We start from the raw sequence: 25,185 nt of genomic DNA, 5'->3' as shown, positions 1-25,185 counted from the left end.
GCACTATATATTCATATTTAACTTGTAGAGAATTTTCCTGGCTTTCTGAATATACCATCTAATCGCTGCACCACCTTCCGAAACAATGTCAAAAAAATTTAAAACCTTGCGCCGCCTGTACCGATCGAACGTCTGAAATACGGTCCCCTGGCCGTTCCCGCGTTTATTGCTGTGCAACCAAGACGCATGTGCACTATAGACTAATATTTAACTTGTAGAGAAATTTCCTGGCTTTCTGAATATACTATCTAATCCCTTCGCCACCTTTCGGAACATTGTCAAAAAAATTTAAATCCTTGCGCCCGCCTGTACCGATCGATCGTCTGAAATACGGTCCCCTGGCCGTTCCCGCGTTTATTGCTGTGCAACCAAGACCCGTGTGCACTATAGATTAATATTTAACTTGTAGAGAATTTTTCATGGTTTTCCGAATATACTATCGAATGACCTGCCAACCTTTCGGAACATTGTCAAAAAAATTTAAAACCTTGCGCCCGCCTGTACCGATCGATCGTCTGAAATACGGTCCCCTGGGCGTTCCCGCGTTTATTGCTGTGCAAGCAAGACCCGTGTGCACTATAGAATAATATTTAACTTGAAGAGAATTTTCCTGGCTTTCCGAATATACCATCTAATCGTTGCACCACCTTCCGGAACATTGTCAAAAAAATTTAATACCTTGCGCCCGTCTGTACCGATCGATCGTCTGAAATACGGTCTCCTGGCCGTTCCCGCGTTTATTGCTGTGCAACCAAGACGTGTGAGCACTATAGACAAATATTTAACTTGTAAAGAATTTTCCTGGCTTTCCGAATATACTATCTTCTCCCTTCGCCACCTTCCGGAACATTTTCAAAAAAATTGAAAACCACGCGCCCGCCTGTACCGATCGATCGACTGAAATACGGTCCCTTGGCCGTTCCCGCGTTTATTGCTGTGCAACCAAGACGCGCTTGCACTATAGACTAATATTTAACTTGTAGAGAATTTTCCTGGCTTTCCGAATATACTATCAAACTACTTCCCAAACTTCCGGAACATTGTCAAAAAAATTTAAAACCATGCGCCCGCCTGTACCGATCGATCGTCTGAAATACGGTCCCCTGGCCGATCCCGCGTTTATTGCTGTGCAACCAAGACCCGTGTGCACTATAGACTAATATTTAACTTGTAGTGAATTTTCCTGGCTTACCGAATATACCATCTAATCGTTGCACCACCTTCCGGAACATTGTCAAAAAAATTTAATACCTTGCGCCCGTCTGTACCGATCGATCGTCTGTCATACGGTCCCCTGGCCGTTCCCGCGTTTATTGCTGTGCAACCAAGACCCTTGAGCACTATAGATTAATATTTAACTTGTAGAGAATTTTCCTGGCTTTCCGAATATACTATCAAACTACTTCCGAACCTTCCGGAACATTGTCAAAAAGATTTAAAACCTTGCGCCCGCCTGTACCGATCGATCGTCTGAAATACGGTCCCCTGGCCGTTCCCGCGTTTATTGCTGTGAAACCAAGACGCGTTGCACTATAGACTAATATTTAACTTGTAGAGAACTTTCCTGGCTTTCCGAATATACCATCTGATCGCTGCACCACCTTCCGGAACATTGTCAAAAAAATTTAAAACCTTGCACCCGCCTGTACCGATCGATCGTCTGAAATACGGTCCCCTGGCCGTTCCCGCGTTTCTTGCTGTGCAACCAAGACCCGTGTGCACTATAGATTAATATTTAACTTGTAGAGAAATTTTTATGGCTTTCCGAATATACTATCGAATGACCTGCCAACCTTTCGGAACATTGTCAAAAAAATTTAAAACCATGCGCCCGCCTGTACCGATCGATCGTCTGAAATACGGTCCCCTGGCCGTTCCCGCGTTTATTGCTGTGCAACCAAGACCCGTGTGCACTATATATTCATATTTAACTTGTAGAGAATTTTCCTGGCTTTCTGAATATACCATCTAATCGCTGCACCACCTTCCGAAACAATGTCAAAAAAATTTAAAACCTTGCGCCCGCCTGTACCGATCGATCGTCTGAAATACGGTCCCCTGGCCGTTCCCGCGTTTATTGCTGTGCAACCAAGACGCATGTGCACTATAGACTAATATTTAACTTGTAGAGAAATTTCCTGGCTTTCTGAATATACTATCTAATCCCTTCGCCACCTTTCGGAACATTTTCAAAAAAATTGAAAACCACGCGCCCGCCTGTACCGATCGATCGTCTGAAATAAAGTCCCTTGGCCGTTCCCGCGTTTATTGCTGTGCAACCAAGACGCGCTTGCACTATAGACTAATATTTAACTTGTAGAGAATTTTCCTGGCTTTCCGAATATACTATCAAACTACTTCCCAACCTTCCGGAACATTGTCAAAAAGATTTAAAACCTTGCGCCCGCCTGTACCGATCGATCGTCTGAAATACGGTCCCTTGGCCGTTCCCGCGTTTATTGCTGTGCAACCAAGACGCGCTTGCACTATAGACTAATATTTAACTTGTAGAGAATTTTCCTGGCTTTCCGAATATACTATTAAACTACTTCCCAAACTTCCGGAACATTGTCAAAAAAATTTAAAACCTTGCGCCCGCCTGTACCGATCGATCTTCTGAAATACGGTCTCCTGGCCGTTCCCGCGTTTATTGCTGTGCAACCAAGACCCGTGTGCACTATAGATTAATATTTAACTTGTAGAGAATTTTCATGGCTTTCCGAATATACTATCGAATGACCTGCCAACCTTTAGGAACATTGTCAAAAAAATTTAAAACCATGCGCCCGCCTGTACCGATCGATCGTCTGAAATACGGTCCCTTGGCCGTTCCCGCGTTTATTGCTGTGCAACCAAGACGCGCTTGCAATATAGACTAATATTTAACTTGTAGAGAATTTTCCTGGCTTTCCGAATATACTATCAAACTACTTCCCAAACTTCCGGAACATTGTCAAAAAAATTTAAAACCATGCGCCCGCCTGTACCGATCGATCGTCTGAAATACGGTCCCCTGGCCGATCCCGCGTTTATTGCTGTGCAACCAAGACCCGTGTGCACTATAGACTAATATTTAACTTGTAGTGAATTTTCCTGGCTTTCCGAATATACCATCTAATCGTTGCACCACCTTCCGGAACATTGTCAAAAAAATTTAATACCTTGCGCCCGTCTGTACCGATCGATCGTCTGTAATACGGTCCCCTGGCCGTTCCCGCGTTTATTGCTGTGCAACCAAGACCCGTGAGCACTATAGATTAATATTTAACTTGTAGAGAATTTTCCTGGCTTTCCGAATATACTATCAAACTACATCCGAACCTTCCGGAACATTGTCAAAAAGATTTAATACCTTGCGCCCGCCTGTACCGATCGATCGTCTGAAATACGGTCCCCTGGCCGTTCCCGCGTTTATTGCTGTGAAACCAAGACGCGTTGCACTATAGACTAATATTTAACTTGTAGAGAACTTTCCTGGCTTTTCGAATATACCATCTGATCACTGCACCACCTTCCGGAACATTGTCAAAAAAATTTAAAACCTTGCGCCCGCCTGTACCGATCGATCGTCTGAAATACGGTCCCCTGGCCGTTCCCGCGTTTATTGCTGTGCAACCAATACGCATGTGCACTAAAGACTAATATTTAACTTGTAGAGAAATTTCCTGGCTTTCTGAATATACTATCTAATCCCTTCGCCACCTTTCGGAACATTGTCAAAAAAATTTAAAACCTTGCGCCTTCCTGTACCGATCGATCGTCTGAAATACGGTCCCCTGGCCGTTCCCGCGTTTATTGCTGTGCAACCAAGACCCGTGTGCACTATAGATTAATATTTAACTTGTAGAGAAATTTCCTGGCTTTCTGAATATACTATCTAATCCCTTCGCCAACTTTCGGAACATTGTCAAAAAAATTTAAAACCTTGCGCCCTCCTGTACTGATCGATCGTCTGAAATACGGTCCCCTGGCCGTTCCCGCGTTTATTGCTGTGCAACCAAGACCCGTGTGCACTATAGATTAATATTTAACTTGTAGAGAATTTTCATGGCTTTCCGAATATACTATCAAACTACTTCCCAACCTTACGGAACATTTTCAAAAAAATTGAAAACCACGAGCCCGCCTGTACCGATCGATCGTCTGAAATACGGTCCCTTGGCCGTTCCCGCGTTTATTGCTGTGCAACCAAGACGCGCTTGCACTATAGACTAATATTTAACTTGTAGAGAATTTTCCTGGCTTTCCGAATATACTATCAAACTACTTCCCAAACTTCCGGAACATTGTCAAAAAAATTTAAAACCTTGCGCCCACCTGTATCGATCGATCGTCTGAAATACGGTCCCCTGGCCGTTCCCGCGTTTATTGCTGTGCAACCAAGACGCATGTGCACTATAGACTAATATTTAACTTGTAGAGAAATTTCCTGGCTTTCTGAATATACTATCTAATCCCTTCGCCACCTTTCGGAACATTGTCAAAAAAATTTAATTCCTTGCGCCCGCCTGTACCGATCGATCGTCTGAAATACGGTCCCCTGGCCGTTCCCGCGTTTATTGCTGTGCAACCAAGACCCGTGTGCACTATAGATTAATATTTAACTTGTAGAGAATTTTTCATGGCTTTCCGAATATACTATCGAATGACCTGCCAACCTTTCGGAACATTGTCAAAAAAATTTAAAACCTTGCGCCCGCCTGTACCGATCGATCGTCTGAAATACGGTCCCCTGGCCGTTCCCGCGTTTATTACTGTGCAACCAAGACGTGTGAGCACTATAGACAAATATTTAACTTGTAAAGAATTTTCCTGGCTTTCCGAATATACTATCGAATGACCTGCCAACCTTTCGGAACATTGTCAAAAAAATTTAAAACCATGCGCCCGCCTGTACCGATCGATCGTCTGAAATACGGTCCCCTGGCCGTTCCCGCGTTTATTGCTGTGCAACCAAGACCCGTGTGCACTATATATTCATATTTAACTTGTAGAGAATTTTCCTGGCTTTCTGAATATACCATCTAATCGCTGCACCACCTTCCGAAACAATGTCAAAAAAATTTAAAACCTTGCGCCCGCCTGTACCGATCGATCGTCTGAAATACGGTCCCCTGGCCGTTCCCGCGTTTATTGCTGTGCAACCAAGACGCATGTGCACTATAGACTAATATTTAACTTGTAGAGAAATTTCCTGGCTTTCTGAATATACTATCTAATCCCTTCGCCACCTTTCGGAACATTGTCAAAAAAATTTAAATCCTTGCGCCCGCCTGTACCGATCGATCGTCTGAAATACGGTCCCCTGGCCGTTCCCGCGTTTATTGCTGTGCAACCAAGACCCGTGTGCACTATAGATTAATATTTAACTTGTAGAGAATTTTTCATGGCTTTCCGAATATACTATCGAATGACCTGCCAACCTTTCGGAACATTGTCAAAAAAATTTAAAACCTTGCGCCCGCCTGTACCGATCGATCGTCTGAAATACGGTCCCCTGGCCGTTCCCGCGTTTATTGCTGTGCAACCAAGACGCATGTGCACTATAGACTAATATTTAACTTGTAGAGAAATTTCCTGGCTTTCCGAATATACCATCTAATCGTTGCACCACCTTCCGGAACATTGTCAAAAAAATTTAATACCTTTCGCCCGTCTGTACCGATCGATCGTCTGAAATACGGTCTCCTGGCCGTTCCCGCGTTTATTGCTGTGCAACCAAGACGTGTGAGCACTATAGACAAATATTTAACTTGTAAAGAATTTTCCTGGCTTTCCGAATATACTATCTTCTCCCTTCGCCACCTTCCGGAACATTTTCAAAAAAATTGAAAACCACGCGCCCGCCTGTACCGATCGATCGTCTGAAATACGGTCCCTTGGCCGTTCCCGCGTTTATTGCTGTGCAACCAAGACGCGCTTGCACTATAGACTAATATTTAACTTGTAGAGAATTTTCCTGGCTTTCCGAATTTACTATCAAACTACTTCCCAAACTTCCGGAACATTGTCAAAAAAATTTAAAACCATGCGCCCGCCTGTACCGATCGATCGTCTGAAATACGGTCCCCTGGCCGATCCCGCGTTTATTGCTGTACAACCAAGACCCGTGTGCACTATAGACTAATATTTAACTTGTAGTGAATTTTCCTGGCTTACCGAATATACCATCTAATCGTTGCACCACCTTCCGGAACATTGTCAAAAAAATTTAATACCTTGCGCCCGTCTGTACCGATCGATCGTCTGTAATACGGTCCCCTGGCCGTTCCCGCGTTTATTGCTGTGCAACCAAGACCCTTGAGCACTATAGATTAATATTTAACTTGTAGAGAATTTTCCTGGCTTTCCGAATATACTATCAAACTACTTCCGAACCTTCCGGAACATTGTCAAAAAGATTTAAAACCTTGCGCCCGCCTGTACCGATCGATCGTCTGAAATACGGTCCCCTGGCCGTTCCCGCGTTTATTGCTGTGAAACTAAGACGCGTTGCACTATAGACTAATATTTAACTTGTAGAGAACTTTCCTGGCTTTCCGAATATACCATCTGATCGCTGCACCACCTTCCGGAACATTGTCAAAAAAATTTAAAACCTTGCACCCGCCTGTACCGATCGATCGTCTGAAATACGGTCCCCTGGCCGTTCCCGCGTTTCTTGCTGTGCAACCAAGACCCGTGTGCACTATAGATTAATATTTAACTTGTAGAGAAATTTCATGGCTTTCCGAATATACTATCGAATGACCTGCCAACCTTTCGGAACATTGTCAAAAAAATTTAAAACCATGCGCCCGCCTGTACCGATCGATCGTCTGAAATACGGTCCGCTGGCCGTTCCCGCGTTTATTGCTGTGCAACCAAGACCCGTGTGCACTATATATTCATATTTAACTTGTAGAGAATTTTCCTGGCTTTCTGAATATACCATCTAATCGCTGCACCACCTTCCGAAACAATGTCAAAAAAATTTAAAACCTTGCGCCCGCCTGTACCGATCGATCGTCTGAAATACGGTCCCCTGGCCGTTCCCGCGTTTATTGCTGTGCAACCAAGACGCATGTGCACTATAGACTAATATTTAACTTGTAGAGAAATTTCCTGGCTTTCTGAATATACTATCTAATCCCTTCGCCACCTTTCGGAACATTGTCAAAAAAATTTAAATCCTTGCGCCCGCCTGTACCGATCGATCGTCTGAAATACGGTCCCCTGGCCGTTCCCGCGTTTATTGCTGTGCAACCAAGACCCGTGTGCACTATAGATTAATATTTAACTTGTAGAGAATTTTTCATGGCTTTCCGAATATACTATCGAATGACCTGCCAACCTTTCGGAACATTGTCAAAAAAATTTAAAACCTTGCGCCCGCCTGTACCGATCGATCGTCTGAAATACGGTCCCCTGGCCGTTCCCGCGTTTATTGCTGTGCAAGCAAGACCCGTGTGCACTATAGAATAATATTTAACTTGTAGAGAATTTTCCTGGCTTTCTGAATAAACTTTCTAATCGCTGCACCACCTTCCGGAACATTGTCAAAAAAATTTAAAACCTTGCGCCCGCCTGTAACGATCGATCGTCTGAAATACGGTCCCTTGGCCGTTCCCGCGTTTATTGCTGTGCAACCAAGACGCTTGTGCACTATAGACTAATATTTAACTTGTAGAGAACTTTCCTGGCTTTCCGAATATTCCATCTGATCGCTGCACCACCTTCCGGAACATTGTCAAAAAAATTTAATACCTTGCGCCCACCTGTACCGATCGATCGTCTGAAATACGGTCTCCTGACCGTTCCCGCGTTTATTGCTATGAAACAAAGACGCGTGTGCACTATAGACTAATATTTAACTTGTAGAGAATTTTCCTGGCTTTCCGAATATACTATCAAACTACTTCCCAACCTTCCGGAACATTGTCAAAAAAATTTAAAACCTTGCGCCCGCCTGTACCGATCGATCGTCTGAAATACGGTCCCCTGGCCGTTCCCGCGTTTATTGCTGTGCAAGCAAGACCCGTGTGCACTATAGAATAATATTTAACTTGTAGAGAATTTTCCTGGCTTTCCGAATATACTATGGAATGACCTGCCTCCTTTCGGAACATTGTCAAAAAAATTTAAAACCTTGCGCCCACCTGTACCGATCGATCGTCTGAAATACGGTCCCCTGACCGTTCCCGCGTTTATTGCTATGAAACCAAGACGCGTGTGCACTATAGACTAATATTTAACTTGTAGAGAATTTTCCTGGCTTTCCGAATATACTATCAAACTACTTCCCAACCTTCCGGAACATTGTCAAAAAGATTTAAAACCTTGCGCCCGCCTGTACCGATCGATCGTCTGAAATACGGTCCCTTGGGCGTTCCCGCGTTTATTGCTGTGGAACCAAGACGCGCTTGCACTATAGACTAATATTTAACTTGTAGAAAATTTTCCTGGCTTTCCGAATATACTATCAAACTACTTCCCAACCTTCCGGAACATTGTCAAAAAAATTTAAAAACTTGCGCCCGCCTGTACCGATCGATCGTCTGAAATACGGTCCCCTGGCCGTTCCCGCGTTTATTGCTGTGCAACCAAGACGCATGTGCACTATAGACTAATATTTAACTTGTAGAGAATTTTCCTGGCTTTCTGAATATACTATTTAATCCCTTCGCCACCTTTTGGAACATTGTCAAAAAAATTTAAAACCTTGCGCCCACCTGTACCGATCGATCGTCTGAAATACGGTCCCCTGACCGTTCCCGCGTTTATTGCTATGAAACCAAGACGCGTGTGCACTATAGACTAATATTTAACTTGTAGAAAATTTTCCTGGCTTTCCGAATATACTATCAAACTACTTCCCAACCTTCCGGAACATTGTCAAAAAAATTTAAAACCTTGCGCCCGCCTGTACCGATCGATCGTCTGAAATACGGTCCCTTGGCCGTTCCCGCGTTTATTGCTGTGCAACCAAGACGCGCTTGCACTATAGACTAATATTTAACTTGTAGAGAATTTTCCTGGCTTTCTGAATATACTATCAAACTACTTCCCAACCTTCCGGAACATTGTCAAAAAGATTTAAAACCTTGCGCCCGCCTGTACCGATCGATCGTCTGAAATACGGTCCCTTGGCCGTTCCCGCGTTTATTGCTGTGCAACCAAGACGCGCTTGCACTATAAACTAATATTAAACTTGTAGAGAATTTTCCTGGCTTTCCGAATATACTATCAAACTACTTCCCAACCTTCCGGAACATTGTCAAAAAAATTTAAAACCTTGCGCCCGCCTGTACCGATCGATCGTCTGAAATACGGTCCCTTGGCCGTTCCCGCGTTTATTGCTGTGCAACCAAGACGCGCTTGCACTATAGACTAATATTTAACTCGAGAGAATTTTCCTGGCTTTCCGAATATACTATCAAACTACTTCCCAACCTTCCGGAACATTGTCAAAAAGATTTAAAACCTTGCGCCCGCCTGTACCGATCGATCGTCTGAAATACGGTCCCTTGGGCGTTCCCGCGTTTATTGCTGTGGAACCAAGACGCGCTTGCACTATAGACTAATATTTAACTCGAGAGAATTTTCCTGGCTTTCCGAATATACTATCAAACTACTTCCCAAACTTCCGGAACATTGTCAAAAAAATTTAAAACCTTGCACCCGCCTGTACCGATCGATCTTCTGAAATACGGTCCCCTGGCCGTTCCCGCGTTTATTGCTGTGCAACCAAGACCCGTGTGCACTATAGATTAATATTTAACTTGTAGAGAATTTTCATGGCTTTCCGAATATACTATCGAATGACCTGCCAACCTTTCGGAACATTGTCAAAAAAATTTAAAACCTTGCGCCCGCCTGTAACGATCGATCGTCTGAAATACGGTCCCTTGGCCGTTCCCGCGTTTATTGCTGTGCAACCAAGACGCGTGTGCACTATAGACTAATATTTAACTTGTAGAGAATTTTCCTGGCTTTCCGAATATACTATCAAACTACTTCCCAACCTTCCGGAACATTGTCAAAAAAATTTAAAACCTTGCGCCCGCCTGTACCGATCGATCGTCTGAAATACGGTCCCTTGGCCGTTCCCGCGTTTATTGCTGTGCAACCAAGACGCGCTTGCACTATAGACTAATATTTAACTCGAGAGAATTTTCCTGGCTTTCCGAATATACTATCAAACTACTTCCCAACCTTCCGGAACATTGTCAAAAAGATTTAAAACTTTGCGCCCGCCTGTACCGATCGATCGTCTGAAATACGGTCCCTTGGGCGTTCCCGCGTTTATTGCTGTGGAACCAAGACGCGCTTGCACTATAGACTAATATTTAACTTGTAGAGAATTTTCCTGGCTTTCCGAATATACTATTAAACTACTTCCCAAACTTCCGGAACATTGTCAAAAAAATTTAAAACCTTGCGCCCGCCTGTACCGATCGATCTTCTGAAATACGGTCCCCTGGCCGTTCCCGCGTTTATTGCTGTGCAACCAAGACCCTTGTGCACTATAGATTAATATTTAACTTGTAGAGAATTTTCATGGCTTTCCGAATATACTATCGAATGACCTGCCAACCTTTCGGAACATTGTCAAAAAAATTTAAAACCATGCGCCCGCCTGTACCGATCGATCGTCTGAAATACGGTCCCTTGGCCGTTCCCGCGTTTATTGCTGTGCAACCAAGACGCGTGTGCACTATAGACTAATATTTAACTTGTAGAGAATTTTCCTGGCTTTCCGAATATACTATCAAACTACTTCCCAACCTTCCGGAACATTGTCAAAAAAATTTAAAACCTTGCGCCCGCCTGTACCGATCGATCGTCTGAAATACGGTCCCTTGGCCGTTCCCGCGTTTATTGCTGTGCAACCAAGACGCGCTTGCACTATAGACTAATATTTAACTCGAGAGAATTTTCCTGGCTTTCCGAATATACTATCAAACTACTTCCCAACCTTCCGGAACATTGTCAAAAAGATTTAAAACCATGCGCCCGCCTGTACCGATCGATCGTCTGAAATACGGTCCCTTGGGCGTTCCCGCGTTTATTGCTGTGGAACCAAGACGCGCTTGCACTATAGACTAATATTTAACTTGTAGAGAATTTTCATGGCTTTCCGAATATACTATCGAATGACCTGCCAACCTTTCGGAACATTGTCAAAAAAATTTAAAACCTTGCGCCCGCCTGTAACGATCGATCGTCTGAAATACGGTCCCTTGGCCGTTCCCGCGTTTATTGCTGTGCAACCAAGACGCGTGTGCACTATAGACTAATATTTAACTTGTAGAGAATTTTCCTGGCTTTCCGAATATACTATCAAACTACTTCCCAACCTTCCGGAACATTGTCAAAAAAATTTAAAACCTTGCGCCCGCCTGTACCGATCGATCGTCTGAAATACGGTCCCTTGGCCGTTCCCGCGTTTATTGCTGTGCAACCAAGACGCGCTTGCACTATAGACTAATATTTAACTCGAGAGAATTTTCCTGGCTTTCCGAATATACTATCAAACTACTTCCCAACCTTCCGGAACATTGTCAAAAAGATTTAAAACTTTGCGCCCGCCTGTACCGATCGATCGTCTGAAATACGGTCCCTTGGGCGTTCCCGCGTTTATTGCTGTGGAACCAAGACGCGCTTGCACTATAGACTAATATTTAACTTGTAGAGAATTTTCCTGGCTTTCCGAATATACTATTAAACTACTTCCCAAACTTCCGGAACATTGTCAAAAAAATTTAAAACCTTGCGCCCGCCTGTACCGATCGATCTTCTGAAATACGGTCCCCTGGCCGTTCCCGCGTTTATTGCTGTGCAACCAAGACCCGTGTGCACTATAGATTAATATTTAACTTGTAGAGAATTTTCATGGCTTTCCGAATATACTATCGAATGACCTGCCAACCTTTCGGAACATTGTCAAAAAAATTTAAAACCTTGCGCCCGCCTGTAACGATCGATCGTCTGAAATACGGTCCCTTGGCCGTTCCCGCGTTTATTGCTGTGCAACCAAGACGCGTGTGCACTATAGACTAATATTTAACTTGTAGAGAATTTTCCTGGCTTTCCGAATATACTATCAAACTACTTCCCAACCTTCCGGAACATTGTCAAAAAAATTTAAAACCTTGCGCCCGCCTGTACCGATCGATCGTCTGAAATACGGTCCCTTGGCCGTTCCCGCGTTTATTGCTGTGCAACCAAGACGCGCTTGCACTATAGACTAATATTTAACTCGAGAGAATTTTCCTGGCTTTCCGAATATACTATCAAACTACTTCCCAACCTTCCGGAACATTGTCAAAAAGATTTAAAACCTTGCGCCCGCCTGTACCGATCGATCGTCTGAAATACGGTCCCTTGGGCGTTCCCGCGTTTATTGCTGTGGAACCAAGACGCGCTTGCACTATAGACTAATATTTAACTTGTAGAGAATTTTCCTGGCTTTCCGAATATACTATTAAACTACTTCCTAAACTTCCGGAACATTGTCAAAAAAATTTAAAACATTGCGCCCGCCTGTACCGATCGATCTTCTGAAATACGGTCCCCTGGCCGTTCCCGCGTTTATTGCTGTGCAACCAAGACCCGTGTGCACTATAGATTAATATTTAACTTGTAGAGAATTTTCATGGCTTTCCGAATATACTATCGAATGACCTGCCAACCTTTCGGAACATTGTCAAAAAAATTTAAAACCATGCGCCCGCCTGTACCGATCGATCGTCTGAAATACAGTCCCTTGGCCGTTCCCGCGTTTATTGCTGTGCAACCAAGACCCGTGTGCACTATAGATTAATATTTATCTTGTAGAGAATTTTCATGGCTTTCCGAATATACTATCGAATGACCTGCCAACCTTTCGGAACATTGTCAAAAAAATTTAAAACCTTGCGCCCGCCTGTACCGATCGATCGTCTGAAATACGGTCCCCTGGCCGTTCCCGCGTTTATTGCTGTGCAACCAAGACGCGCTTGCACTATAGACTAAAATTTAACTCGAGAGAAATTTCCTGGCTTTCCGAATATACTATCAAACTACTTCCCAACCTTCCGGAACATTGTCAAAAAGATTTAAAACCTTGCGCCCGCCTGTACCGATCGATCGTCTGAAATACGGTCCCTTGGGCGTTCCCGCGTTTATTGCTGTGGAACCAAGACGCGCTTGCACTATAGACTAATATTTAACTTGTAGAGAATTTTCCTGGCTTTCCGAATATACTATTAAACTACTTCCCAAACTTCCGGAACATTGTCAAAAAAATTTAAAACCTTGCGCCCGCCTGTACCGATCGATCTTCTGAAATACGGTCCCCTGGCCGTTCCCGCGTTTATTGCTGTGCTACCAAGACCCGTGTGCACTATAGATTAATATTTAACTTGTAGAGAATTTTCATGGCTTTCCGAATATACTATCGAATGACCTGCCAACCTTTCGGAACATTGTCAAAAAAATTTAAAACCATGCGCCCGCCTGTACCGATCGATCGTCTGAAATACAGTCCCTTGGCCGTTCCCGCGTTTATTGCTGTGCAACCAAGACCCGTGTGCACTATAGATTAATATTTATCTTGTAGAGAATTTTCCTGGCTTTCCGAATATACTATCGAACGACCTGCCAACCTTTCGGAACATTGTCAAAAAAATTTAAAACCTTGCGCCCACCTGTACCGATCGATCGTCTGAAATACGGTTCCCTGACCGTTCCCGCATTTATTGCTATGAAATTAAGACGCGTGTGCACTATAGACTAATATTTAACTTGTAGAGAATTTTCCTGGCTTTCCGAATATACTATCAAACTACTTCCCAACCTTCCGGAACATTGTCAAAAAAATTTAAAACCTTGCGCCCGCCTGTAACGATCGATCGTCTGAAATACGGTCCCTTGGCCGTTCCCGCGTTTATTGCTGTGCAACCAAGACGCGTGTGCACTATAGACTAATATTTAACTTGTAGAGAATTTTCCTGGCTTTCCGAATATACTATCAAACTACTTCCCAACCTTCCGGAACATTGTCAAAAAAATTTAAAACCTTGCGCCCGCCTGTACCGATCGATCGTCTGAAATACGGTCCCTCGGCCGTTCCCGCGTTTATTGCTGTGCAACCAAGACGCGCTTGCACTATAGACTAATATTTAACTCGAGAGAATTTTCCTGGCTTTCCGAATATACTATCAAACTACTTCCCAACCTTCCGGAACATTGTCAAAAAGATTTAAAACCTTGCGCCCGCCTGTACCGATCGATCGTCTGAAATACGGTCCCTTGGGCGTTCCCGCGTTTATTGCTGTGGAACCAAGACGCGCTTGCACTATAGACTAATATTTAACTTGTAGAGAATTTTCCTGGCTTTCCGAATATACTATTAAACTACTTCCCAAACTTCCGGAACATTGTCAAAAAAATTTAAAACCTTGCGCCCGCCTGTACCGATCGATCTTCTGAAATACGGTCCCCTGGCCGTTCCCGCGTTTATTGCTGTGCAACCAAGACCCGTGTGCACTATAGATTAATATTTAACTTGTAGAGAATTTTCATGGCTTTCCGAATATACTATCGAATGACCTGCCAACCTTTCGGAACATTGTCAAAAAAATTTAAAACCATGCGCCCGCCTGTACCGATCGATCGTCTGAAATACAGTCCCTTGGCCGTTCCCGCGTTTATTGCTGTGCAACCAAGACCCGTGTGCACTATAGATTAATATTTATCTTGTAGAGAATTTTCATGGCTTTCCGAATATACTATCGAATGACCTGCCAACCTTTCGGAACATTGTCAAAAAAATTTAAAACCTTGCGCCCGCCTGTACCGATCGATCGTCTGAAATACGGTCCCCTGGCCGTTCCCGCGTTTATTGCTGTGCAACCAAGACGCGCTTGCACTATAGACTAATATTTAACTCGAGAGAATTTTCCTGGCTTTCCGAATATACTATCAAACTACTTCCCAACCTTCCGGAACATTGTCAAAAAGATTTAAAACCTTGCGCCCGCCTGTACCGATCGATCGTCTGAAATACGGTCCCTTGGGCGTTCCCGCGTTTATTGCTGTGGAACCAAGACGCGCTTGCACTATAGACTAATATTTAACTTGTAGAGAATTTTCCTGGCTTTCCGAATATACTATTAAACTACTTCCCAAACTTCCGGAACATTGTCAAAAAAATTTAAAACCTTGCGCCCGCCTGTACCGATCGATCTTCTGAAATACGGTCCCCTGGCCGTTCCCGCGTTTATTGCTGTGCAACCAAGACCCGTGTGCACTATAGATTAATATTTAACTTGTAGAGAATTTTCATGGCTTTCCGAATATACTATCGAATGACCTGCCAACCTTTCGGAACATTGTCAAAAAAATTTAAAACCATGCGCCCGCCTGTACCGATCGATCGTCTGAAATACGGTCCCCTGGCCGTTCCCGCGTTTATTGCTGTGCAACCAAGACCCGTGTGCACTATAGATTAATATTTAACTTGTAGAGAATTTTCATGGCTTTCCGAATATACTATCGAATGACCTGCCAACCTTTCGGAACATTGTCAAAAAAATTTAAAACCTTGCGCCCGCCTGTAACGATCGATCGTCTGAAATACGGTCCCTTGGCCGTTCCCGCGTTTATTGCTATGCAACCAAGACGCGTGTGCACTATAGACTAATATTTAACTTGTAGAGAATTTTCCTGGCTTTCCGAATATACTATCAAACTACTTCCCAACCTTCCGGAACATTGTCAAAAAAATTTAAAACCTTGCGCCCGCCTGTACCGATCGATCGTCTGAAATACGGTCCCTTGGCCGTTCCCGCGTTTATTGCTGTGCAACCAAGACGCGCTTGCACTATAGACTAATATTTAACTCGAGAGAATTTTCCTGGCTTTCCGAATATACTATCAAACTACTTCCCAACCTTCCGGAACATTGTCAAAAAGATTTAAAACCTTGCGCCCGCCTGTACCGATCGATCGTCTGAAATACGGTCCCTTGGGCGTTCCCGCGTTTATTGCTGTGGAACCAAGACGCGCTTGCACTATAGACTAATATTTAACTTGTAGAGAATTTTCCTGGCTTTCCGAATATACTATTAAACTACTTCCTAAACTTCCGGAACATTGTCAAAAAAATTTAAAACATTGCGCCCGCCTGTACCGATCGATCTTCTGAAATACGGTCCCCTGGCCGTTCCCGCGTTTATTGCTGTGCAACCAAGACCCGTGTGCACTATAGATTAATATTTAACTTGTAGAGAATTTTCATGGCTTTCCGAATATACTATCGAATGACCTGCCAACCTTTCGGAACATTGTCAAAAAAATTTAAAACCATGCGCCCGCCTGTACCGATCGATCGTCTGAAATACAGTCCCTTGGCCGTTCCCGCGTTTATTGCTGTGCAACCAAGACCCGTGTGCACTATAGATTAATATTTATCTTGTAGAGAATTTTCATGGCTTTCCGAATATACTATCGAATGACCTGCCAACCTTTCGGAACATTGTCAAAAAAATTTAAAACCTTGCGCCCGCCTGTACCGATCGATCGTCTGAAATACGGTCCCCTGGCCGTTCCCGCGTTTATTGCTGTGCAACCAAGACGCGCTTGCACTATAGACTAAAATTTAACTCGAGAGAAATTTCCTGGCTTTCCGAATATACTATCAAACTACTTCCCAACCTTCCGGAACATTGTCAAAAAGATTTAAAACCTTGCGCCCGCCTGTACCGATCGATCGTCTGAAATACGGTCCCTTGGGCGTTCCCGCGTTTATTGCTGTGGAACCAAGACGCGCTTGCACTATAGACTAATATTTAACTTGTAGAGAATTTTCCTGGCTTTCCGAATATACTATTAAACTACTTCCCAAACTTCCGGAACATTGTCAAAAAAATTTAAAACCTTGCGCCCGCCTGTACCGATCGATCTTCTGAAATACGGTCCCCTGGCCGTTCCCGCGTTTATTGCTGTGCAACCAAGACCCGTGTGCACTATAGATTAATATTTAACTTGTAGAGATATTTCATGGCTTTCCGAATATACTATCGAATGACCTGCCAACCTTTCGGAACATTGTCAAAAAAATTTAAAACCATGCGCCCGCCTGTACCGATCGATCGTCTGAAATACAGTCCCTTGGCCGTTCCCACGTTTATTGCTGTGCAACCAAGACCCGTGTGCACTATAGATTAATATTTATCTTGTAGAGAATTTTCCTGGCTTTCCGAATATACTATCGAACGACCTGCCAACCTTTCGGAACATTGTCAAAAAAATTTAAAACCTTGCGCCCACCTGTACCGATCGATCGTCTGAAATACGGTTCCCTGACCGTTCCCGCATTTATTGCTATGAAACCAAGACGCGTGTGCACTATAGACTAATATTTAACTTGTAGAGAATTTTCCTGGCTTTCCGAATATACTATCAAACTACTTCCCAACCTTCCGGAACATTGTCAAAAAAATTTAAAACCTTGCGCCCGCCTGTACCGATCGATCGTCTGAAATACGGTCCCTTGGCCGTTCCCGCGTTTATTGCTGTGCAACCAAGACGCGCTTGCACTATAGACTAATATTTAACTTGTAGAGAATTTTCCTGGCTTTCTGAATATACTATCAAACTACTTCCCAACCTTCCGGAACATTGTCAAAAAAATTTAAAACCTTGCGCCCGCCTGTACCGATCGATCGTCTGAAATACGGTCCCCTGGCCGTTCCCGCGTTTATTGCTGTGCAACCAAGACCCGTGTGCACTATAGATTAATATTTAACTTGTAGAGAATTTTCATGGCTTTCCGAATATACTATCGAATGACCTGCCAACCTTTCGGAACATTGTCAAAAAAATTTAAAACCATGCGCCCGCCTGTACCGATCGATCGTCTGAAATACGGTCCCCTGGCCGTTCCCGCGTTTATTGCTGTGCAACCAAGACCCGTGTGCACTATAGATTAATATTTATCTTGTAGAGAATTTTCCTGGCTTTCCGAATATACTATCGAATGACCTGCCAACCTTTCGGAACATTGTCAAAAAAATTTAAAACCTTGCGCCCTCCTGTACCGATCGATCGTCTGTAATACGGTCCCCTGGCCGTTCCCGCGTTTATTGCTGTGAAACCAAGACGCGTTGCACTATAGACTAATATTTAACTTGTAGAGAACTTTCCTGGCTTTCCGAATATTCCATCTGATCGCTGCACCACCTTCCGGAACATTGTCAAAAAAATTTAAAACCTTGCGCCCGCCTGTACCGATCGATCGTCTGAAATACGGTCCCCTGGCCGTTCCCGCGTTTATTGCTGTGAAACCAAGACGCATGTGCACTATAGACTAATATTTAACTTGTAGAGAAATTTCCTGGCTTTCTGAATATACTATTTAATCCCTTCGCCACCTTTTGGAACATTGTCAAAAAAATTTAAAACCTTGCGCCCACCTGTACCGATCGATCGTCTGAAATACGGTCCCCTGACCGTTCCCGCGTTTATTGCTATGAAACCAAGACGCATGTGCACTATAGACTAATATTTAACTTGTAGAAAATTTTCCTGGCTTTCCGAATATACTATCAAACTACTTCCCAACCTTCCGGAACATTGTCAAAAAAATTTAAAACCTTGCGCCCGCCTGTACCGATCGATCGTCTGAAATACGGTCCCTTGGCCGTTCCCGCGTTTATTGCTGTGCAACCAAGACGCGCTTGCACTATAGACTAATATTTAACTTGTAGAGAATTTTCCTGGCTTTCTGAATATACTATCAAACTACTTCCCAACCTTCCGGAACATTGTCAAAAAAATTTAAAACCTTGCGCCCGCCTGTACCGATCGATCGTCTGAAATACGGTCCCCTGGCCGTTCCCGCGTTTATTGCTGTGCAACCAAGACCCGTGTGCACTATAGATTAATATTTAACTTGTAGAGAATTTTCATGGCTTTCCGAATATACTATCGAATGACCTGCCAACCTTTCGGAACATTGTCAAAAAAATTTAAAACCATGCGCCCGCCTGTACCGATCGATCGTCTGAAATACGGTCCCCTGGCCGTTCCCGAGTTTATTGCTGTGCAACCAAGACCCGTGTGCACTATAGATTAATATTTAACTTGTAGAGAATTTTCATGGCTTTCCGAATATACTATCGAATGACCTGCCAACCTTTCGGAACATTGTCAAAAAAATTTAAAACCTTGCGCCCGCCTGTACCGATCGATCGTCTGAAATACGGTCCCCTGGCCGTTCCCGCGTTTATTGCTGTGCAACCAAGACGCATGTGCACTATAGACTAATATTTAACTTGTAGAGAAATTTCCTGGCTTTCTGAATATACTATCTAATCCCTTCGCCACCTTTCGGAACATTGTCAAAAAAATTTAAAACGTTGCGCCCGCCTGGACCGATCGATCGTCTGAAATACAGTCCCTTGGCCGTTCCCACGTTTATTGCTGTGCAACCAAGACCCGTGTGCACTATAGATTAATATTTATCTTGTAGAGAATTTTCCTGGCTTTCCGAATATACTATCGAATGACCTGCCAACCTTTCGGAACATTGTCAAAAAAATTTAAAACCATGCGCCCGCCTGTACCGATCGATCGTCTGAAATACAGTCCCTTGGCCGTTCCCACGTTTATTGCTGTGCAACCAAGACCCGTGTGCACTATAGATTAATATTTAACTTGTAGAGAACTTTCCTGGCTTTCCGAATATTCCATCTGATCGCTGCACCACCTTCCGGAACATTGTCAAAAAAATTTAAAACCTTGCGCCCGCCTGTAACGATCGATCGTCTGAAATACGGTCCCTTGGGCGTTCCCGCGTTTATTGCTGTGCAACCAAGACGCGTGTGCACTATAGACTAATATTTAACTTGTAGAGAATTTTCCTGGCTTTCCGAATATACTATCAAACTACTTCCCAACCTTCCGGAACTTTGTCAAAAAAATTTAAAACCTTGCGCCCGCCTGTACCGATCGATCGTCTGAAATACGGTCCCTTGGCCGTTCCCGCGTTTATTGCTGTGCAACCAAGACGCGCTTGCACTATAGACTAATATTTAACTCGAGAGAATTTTCCTGGCTTTCCGAATATACTATCAAACTACTTCCCAACCTTCCGGAACATTGTCAAAAAGATTTAAAACCTTGCGCCCGCCTGTACCGATCGATCGTCTGAAATACGGTCCCTTGGGCGTTCCCGCGTTTATTGCTGTGGAACCAAGACGCGCTTGCACTATAGACTAATATTTAACTTGTAGAGAATTTTCCTGGCTTTCCGAATATACTATTAAACTACTTCCTAAACTTCCGGAACATTGTCAAAAAAATTTAAAACATTGCGCCCGCCTGTACCGATCGATCTTCTGAAATACGGTCCCCTGGCCGTTCCCGCGTTTATTGCTGTGCAACCAAGACCCGTGTGCACTATAGATTAATATTTAACTTGTAGAGAATTTTCATGGCTTTCCGAATATACTATCGAATGACCTGCCAACCTTTCGGAACATTGTCAAAAAAATTTAAAACCATGCGCCCGCCTGTACCGATCGATCGTCTGAAATACAGTCCCTTGGCCGTTCCCGCGTTTATTGCTGTGCAACCAAGACCCGTGTGCACTATAGATTAATATTTATCTTGTAGAGAATTTTCATGGCTTTCCGAATATACTATCGAATGACCTGCCAACCTTTCGGAACATTGTCAAAAAAATTTAAAACCTTGCGCCCGCCTGTACCGATCGATCGTCTGAAATACGGTCCCCTGGCCGTTCCCGCGTTTATTGCTGTGCAACCAAGACGCGCTTGCACTATAGACTAAAATTTAACTCGAGAGAAATTTCCTGGCTTTCCGAATATACTATCAAACTACTTTCCAACCTTCCGGAACATTGTCAAAAAGATTTAAAACCTTGCGCCCGCCTGTACCGATCGATCGTCTGAAATACGGTCCCTTGGGCGTTCCCGCGTTTATTGCTGTGGAACCAAGACGCGCTTGCACTATAGACTAATATTTAACTTGTAGAGAATTTTCCTGGCTTTCCGAATATACTATTAAACTACTTCCCAAACTTCCGGAACATTGTCAAAAAAATTTAAAACCTTGCGCCCGCCTGTACCGATCGATCTTCTGAAATACGGTCCCCTGGCCGTTCCCGCGTTTATTGCTGTGCTACCACCCACATAACATTTTTCAATGTAACTCATTGAATAAATATTTGTTTTTCGTTTAGTTGAAAATATTTAAATTAAAATATTTTTAATACACTTAATAAATATATAATAGTATATATATATATTTTAGAATATATAAATATTTAATCAATGTATAATGTTTGATATATATTTTTAAAAATATACTAATATTTATTAAATTTATCAAATCAAATATTTTTAAATAAAACATATTAAATATTAAATAATTGTTTATGAATTAAGATTATATTATATTATAATAATATATAATATAATACCCGTGTATAATACAGTATAGCTAGTATAGCAGTACATAATATATATATTATGTATATTATATATATTATAAAATTATATTACCAGTCATGATACTATGAAAGCGGTATAATATTAACCTAACCAGTAACCGTGGTATAGTTAAACATCATCCCGCGCGATTGTGCGAGATGTGTATTGTCGCCTGACGGCTGACGCATGCGCGTGGTTCGGTTATTCGCGTCTCGTGGCGGTTCGTGACGTTCGTGTTCGTCCGTTATTTGCCGTTGGTTCGTTTACGACGTTTTCTTTACCGTTTATGTTACTTTGTAGTTTGTTGGTCACTTGATCGTTTGTGCCGTTTTCCTGTTTATTTCTTATATAATCAAGTTATCGGTGTTTTTCAGTTGTTTTTACCTTAAATGTCTAAGTCGTAATATGCATGCCTTCTTTTTAACCCACAATAAGGAACGCGTGTAGTTCGAACAGTTCGGTTTTGTTTTACGCGTCGCCATCTGCATCACCACGTGCGTGGACAAGGCGTGTTTTACGTTAACGCTGTTTGTAGTTTTGTACGAGTACTTATAGGCTCACCAGTTTTGTCAAACAAGCATGCCGTCGTTTGAAAATCGTTTTATTAGTTGCCATCGTCTCTGCAGTTCAGTATATGTATGCGAACACGTCGTAAAAGTGTGCGTTATTGTCTTTTGGCATCAAACGTGTTGCCGCCATTAATCCTTTTGCCGCACGCTTGGTACATGTTGTGCCAGTGACCAGTTATTGCAAGTATATTATTTACAGTTACAAGATCCACATAGATCCATATAACTGACCATAAGATGATATTATAATGCTACCTATATACATACTAGGATTAATATATTAGGTACCTGTATTGATAAATCCTAGGGTGATTTATGTAGTATTATTTTGGTGTTTGTCTCTAACATAATAGAACATTAGTATTGGTATATTTAAACTTTAATACTTACATATATATATATATATATATATATATAATTTACAAACACTTAACTTCACTTAATTAAGGCAGGTATCTTTTGGAATGGCACTTCATAAAAGTAAATCAACTAAACGTAGACGATTTATAGAGGAATTAAAAATTGTTGATTTTATTGAAACGGACCAATTAATTGAACCTAATACAACCATATCACCTAAAAATACTCCTTGTAATAGTACTAGTACTAATAATTATACTCTTACTGAATTAAATGTAACTCCTCCAGGACCCCATGCAGGACAAAACTTGTCATTTAATTTTGATTACAACAATGATGCATGGAGTGATAAAAGTGATGATTTTAGTTTAACATCTGATTCAGATATTGAAGAATTTTATAACAATGAATTTAGCCAGGAAAATAGTTTTATTAATAATAATTCATCAATTTTATATAAACTAAGTGAGTGGGCTGTATTATATAATATTACTAATGTTTCTTTGAGCGCCTTATTAAAAATATTGAAAACTCATAACTGTCATAGTTATTTCCCTATTGATGCTAGAACTATTTTAAAAACTAAATCATCTAATAATTTGCATGTACAAACTGTATCAGCCGGAATTTTTCATTATTTCAAAATTCAAAATAGCTTAAATATAATTTATAACTCTAACCATCAATACTTTTTGGATGATATCATTAAAATAGTGATAGGAGTGGATGGTCTCCCTCTAAGTAAAAGTTCCTCAAGTTGTTTCTGGCCAATTCTTGGATATATCCGTAACCCTTATTATAAACCATATGTTTTTCTTATTGGGTTGTATTGGGGCAAGGATAAACCTCTTAATTGCAATGATTTCTTATTAGATTTGGTTAATGAACTAAAATATTTATACAAAAATGGTTTTCAAACAAAAAACGGTTTAAAACGTGTGGTTGTAGATACTTTCTGTTGTGATTTACCAGCTAAAAGTTTTATTCTGAAGACAAAAGGTCATGCAGGTTTTTTTTCTTGTACCAGATGTACAATTGAAGGTGTTTATTATGAACGTAGAGTTTGTTTTCCTGGTGTTAATTTTACTAATAGAACTCACTTAGATTTTATTAACAGAACAGATGAAGAATTTCATGTGACAAATAACATTCCTATTATTACTGAAATACCTGAAATAAACCTTGTTGACAGTTTCAGCCTTGATTACATGCATCTTGTTTGTTTGGGAGTAACAAAAAAATTAATTTTACTATGGCTTGGTATCATAAAATATTCTCCTACTTCTGTAAGACTTCAAAGTAAAAAGGTTATAGATGTTAATGAACAAATGTTATCTTTAAAACGTTCAATATGCTCTGATTTTTCTCGACTTCCAAGGGGGTTAAATGAAGTTCTTAGATGGAAGGCAACGGAATTCCGTCAGTTTCTATTATATACAGGTCCAGAAGTTTTAAAAAATATTATCAATGATAATTGTTACTTACATTTTGTCTGCTTACATGTTGGTTTCCGGGTTCTTTTAACTCAAAATAGCAGTACAGACCTTATTAATTTTGTAGAAAAACTACTTAAATATTTTGTTAATGAATTTGAAGAATTATATGGCAGGCAATTTGTGTCACTTAATATACACGGTTTATTACATGTTGTTGAAGATTATAACAAATATGTGGCTTTAGATAATTGTTCATGTTTTCCGTTCGAAAATTACATGAAAACTCTAAAAAAAATGATACGGAAACATGAAAAACCTCTGGAGCAGGTCATGAATCGTTATAATGAATATCAGACTTTCTGTAGATCTAATAATCTTAATGTTTCTTTGAAACCTATTGAATACTTAAAGCAACATAACAGTGGGCCATTGCTTGAAGAATGTACTGGACCTCAATTTAAAATTGTTATTAAGAATAATATTAAAATAAATATTAAATCCCAATCAGATTGTTACATTGGATGTACTTATAATGGTAAACTTAGTATTTTTAAAATTGTCAATGTGTGTATAAAAAAAAAGTGATAAGTCTAAAGTATTTATTGCTAAACAGTTTAACAATATTCAACCATTTTATAGAACACCAATAAATAGTTTAAAGTTAGGTATAGGTACTCTGAATGAATTCTACGAACAACTTATTACTCTTGATATAGAAAATATAGAGTATTCAAAATATATAATTTTACATGATACTCTGGTGGGTAATATTGCTTTTCCAATTTTACATTCTAATATTCATTAATTTTAACTGTTATACATATATTATATACTTAGGTATGTGATGTAGTTGTAATCATATGTAGGTATGTACAAGTTTATTAAGTAAATTCTAATGTTAAGATTATAAAGAAATACTTTTTAAGAACACACTACACCGCATGTGTTGTCTCCGTCTTACAAACATACAACATAACAAAAACTGTTTAGCGCTGTAAAGAACCAAGAAGGTTACAGTTATAACTGAGAAATGAAATTTTCACACAGTAAAGATGAGAACATTTACTGTACAACATCGTTTTTTTTTTCGATATCACAAATACAAAAAAATTATTGTTTAAAAATGCATTATTTCAACTTTGAATAACTTTTTTTGTATTTGTGATATCGGAAAATTAAAAACGATGTTGTACAGTAAATGTTCTCATCTTCACTGCGTGAAAATTTTGTTTCTTACTTATAACTATAGCCTTCTCAGTTCTTTCCCGTGCAAAACAGTTTTTGTTATGTTGTACGTTTGTAAGACGGAGACAACACATGCGGGTGTAGCGTCCTCTT

General features: G+C 41.4%; 1 pseudogene; it reads left to right on the top strand.

Annotated features, from left to right (window-relative positions):
- The first annotated feature begins 22,515 nt into the window (after positions 1 to 22,515).
- On the top strand, positions 22,516 to 24,652 carry LOC149061442 (uncharacterized; annotated as a pseudogene).
- Positions 24,653 to 25,185: the final 533 nt, after the last annotated feature.

Source organism: Diuraphis noxia, unplaced genomic scaffold, assembly GCF_037042655.1.
Source record: "Diuraphis noxia isolate RWA-SAM2 unplaced genomic scaffold, SU_Dnox_SAM2 contig0001, whole genome shotgun sequence".
Lineage (NCBI taxonomy): Eukaryota > Metazoa > Arthropoda > Insecta > Hemiptera > Aphididae > Diuraphis > Diuraphis noxia.
Note: the sequence above shows the minus strand (reverse complement) of the source record. Positions and strands in the feature narration are given on the sequence as shown.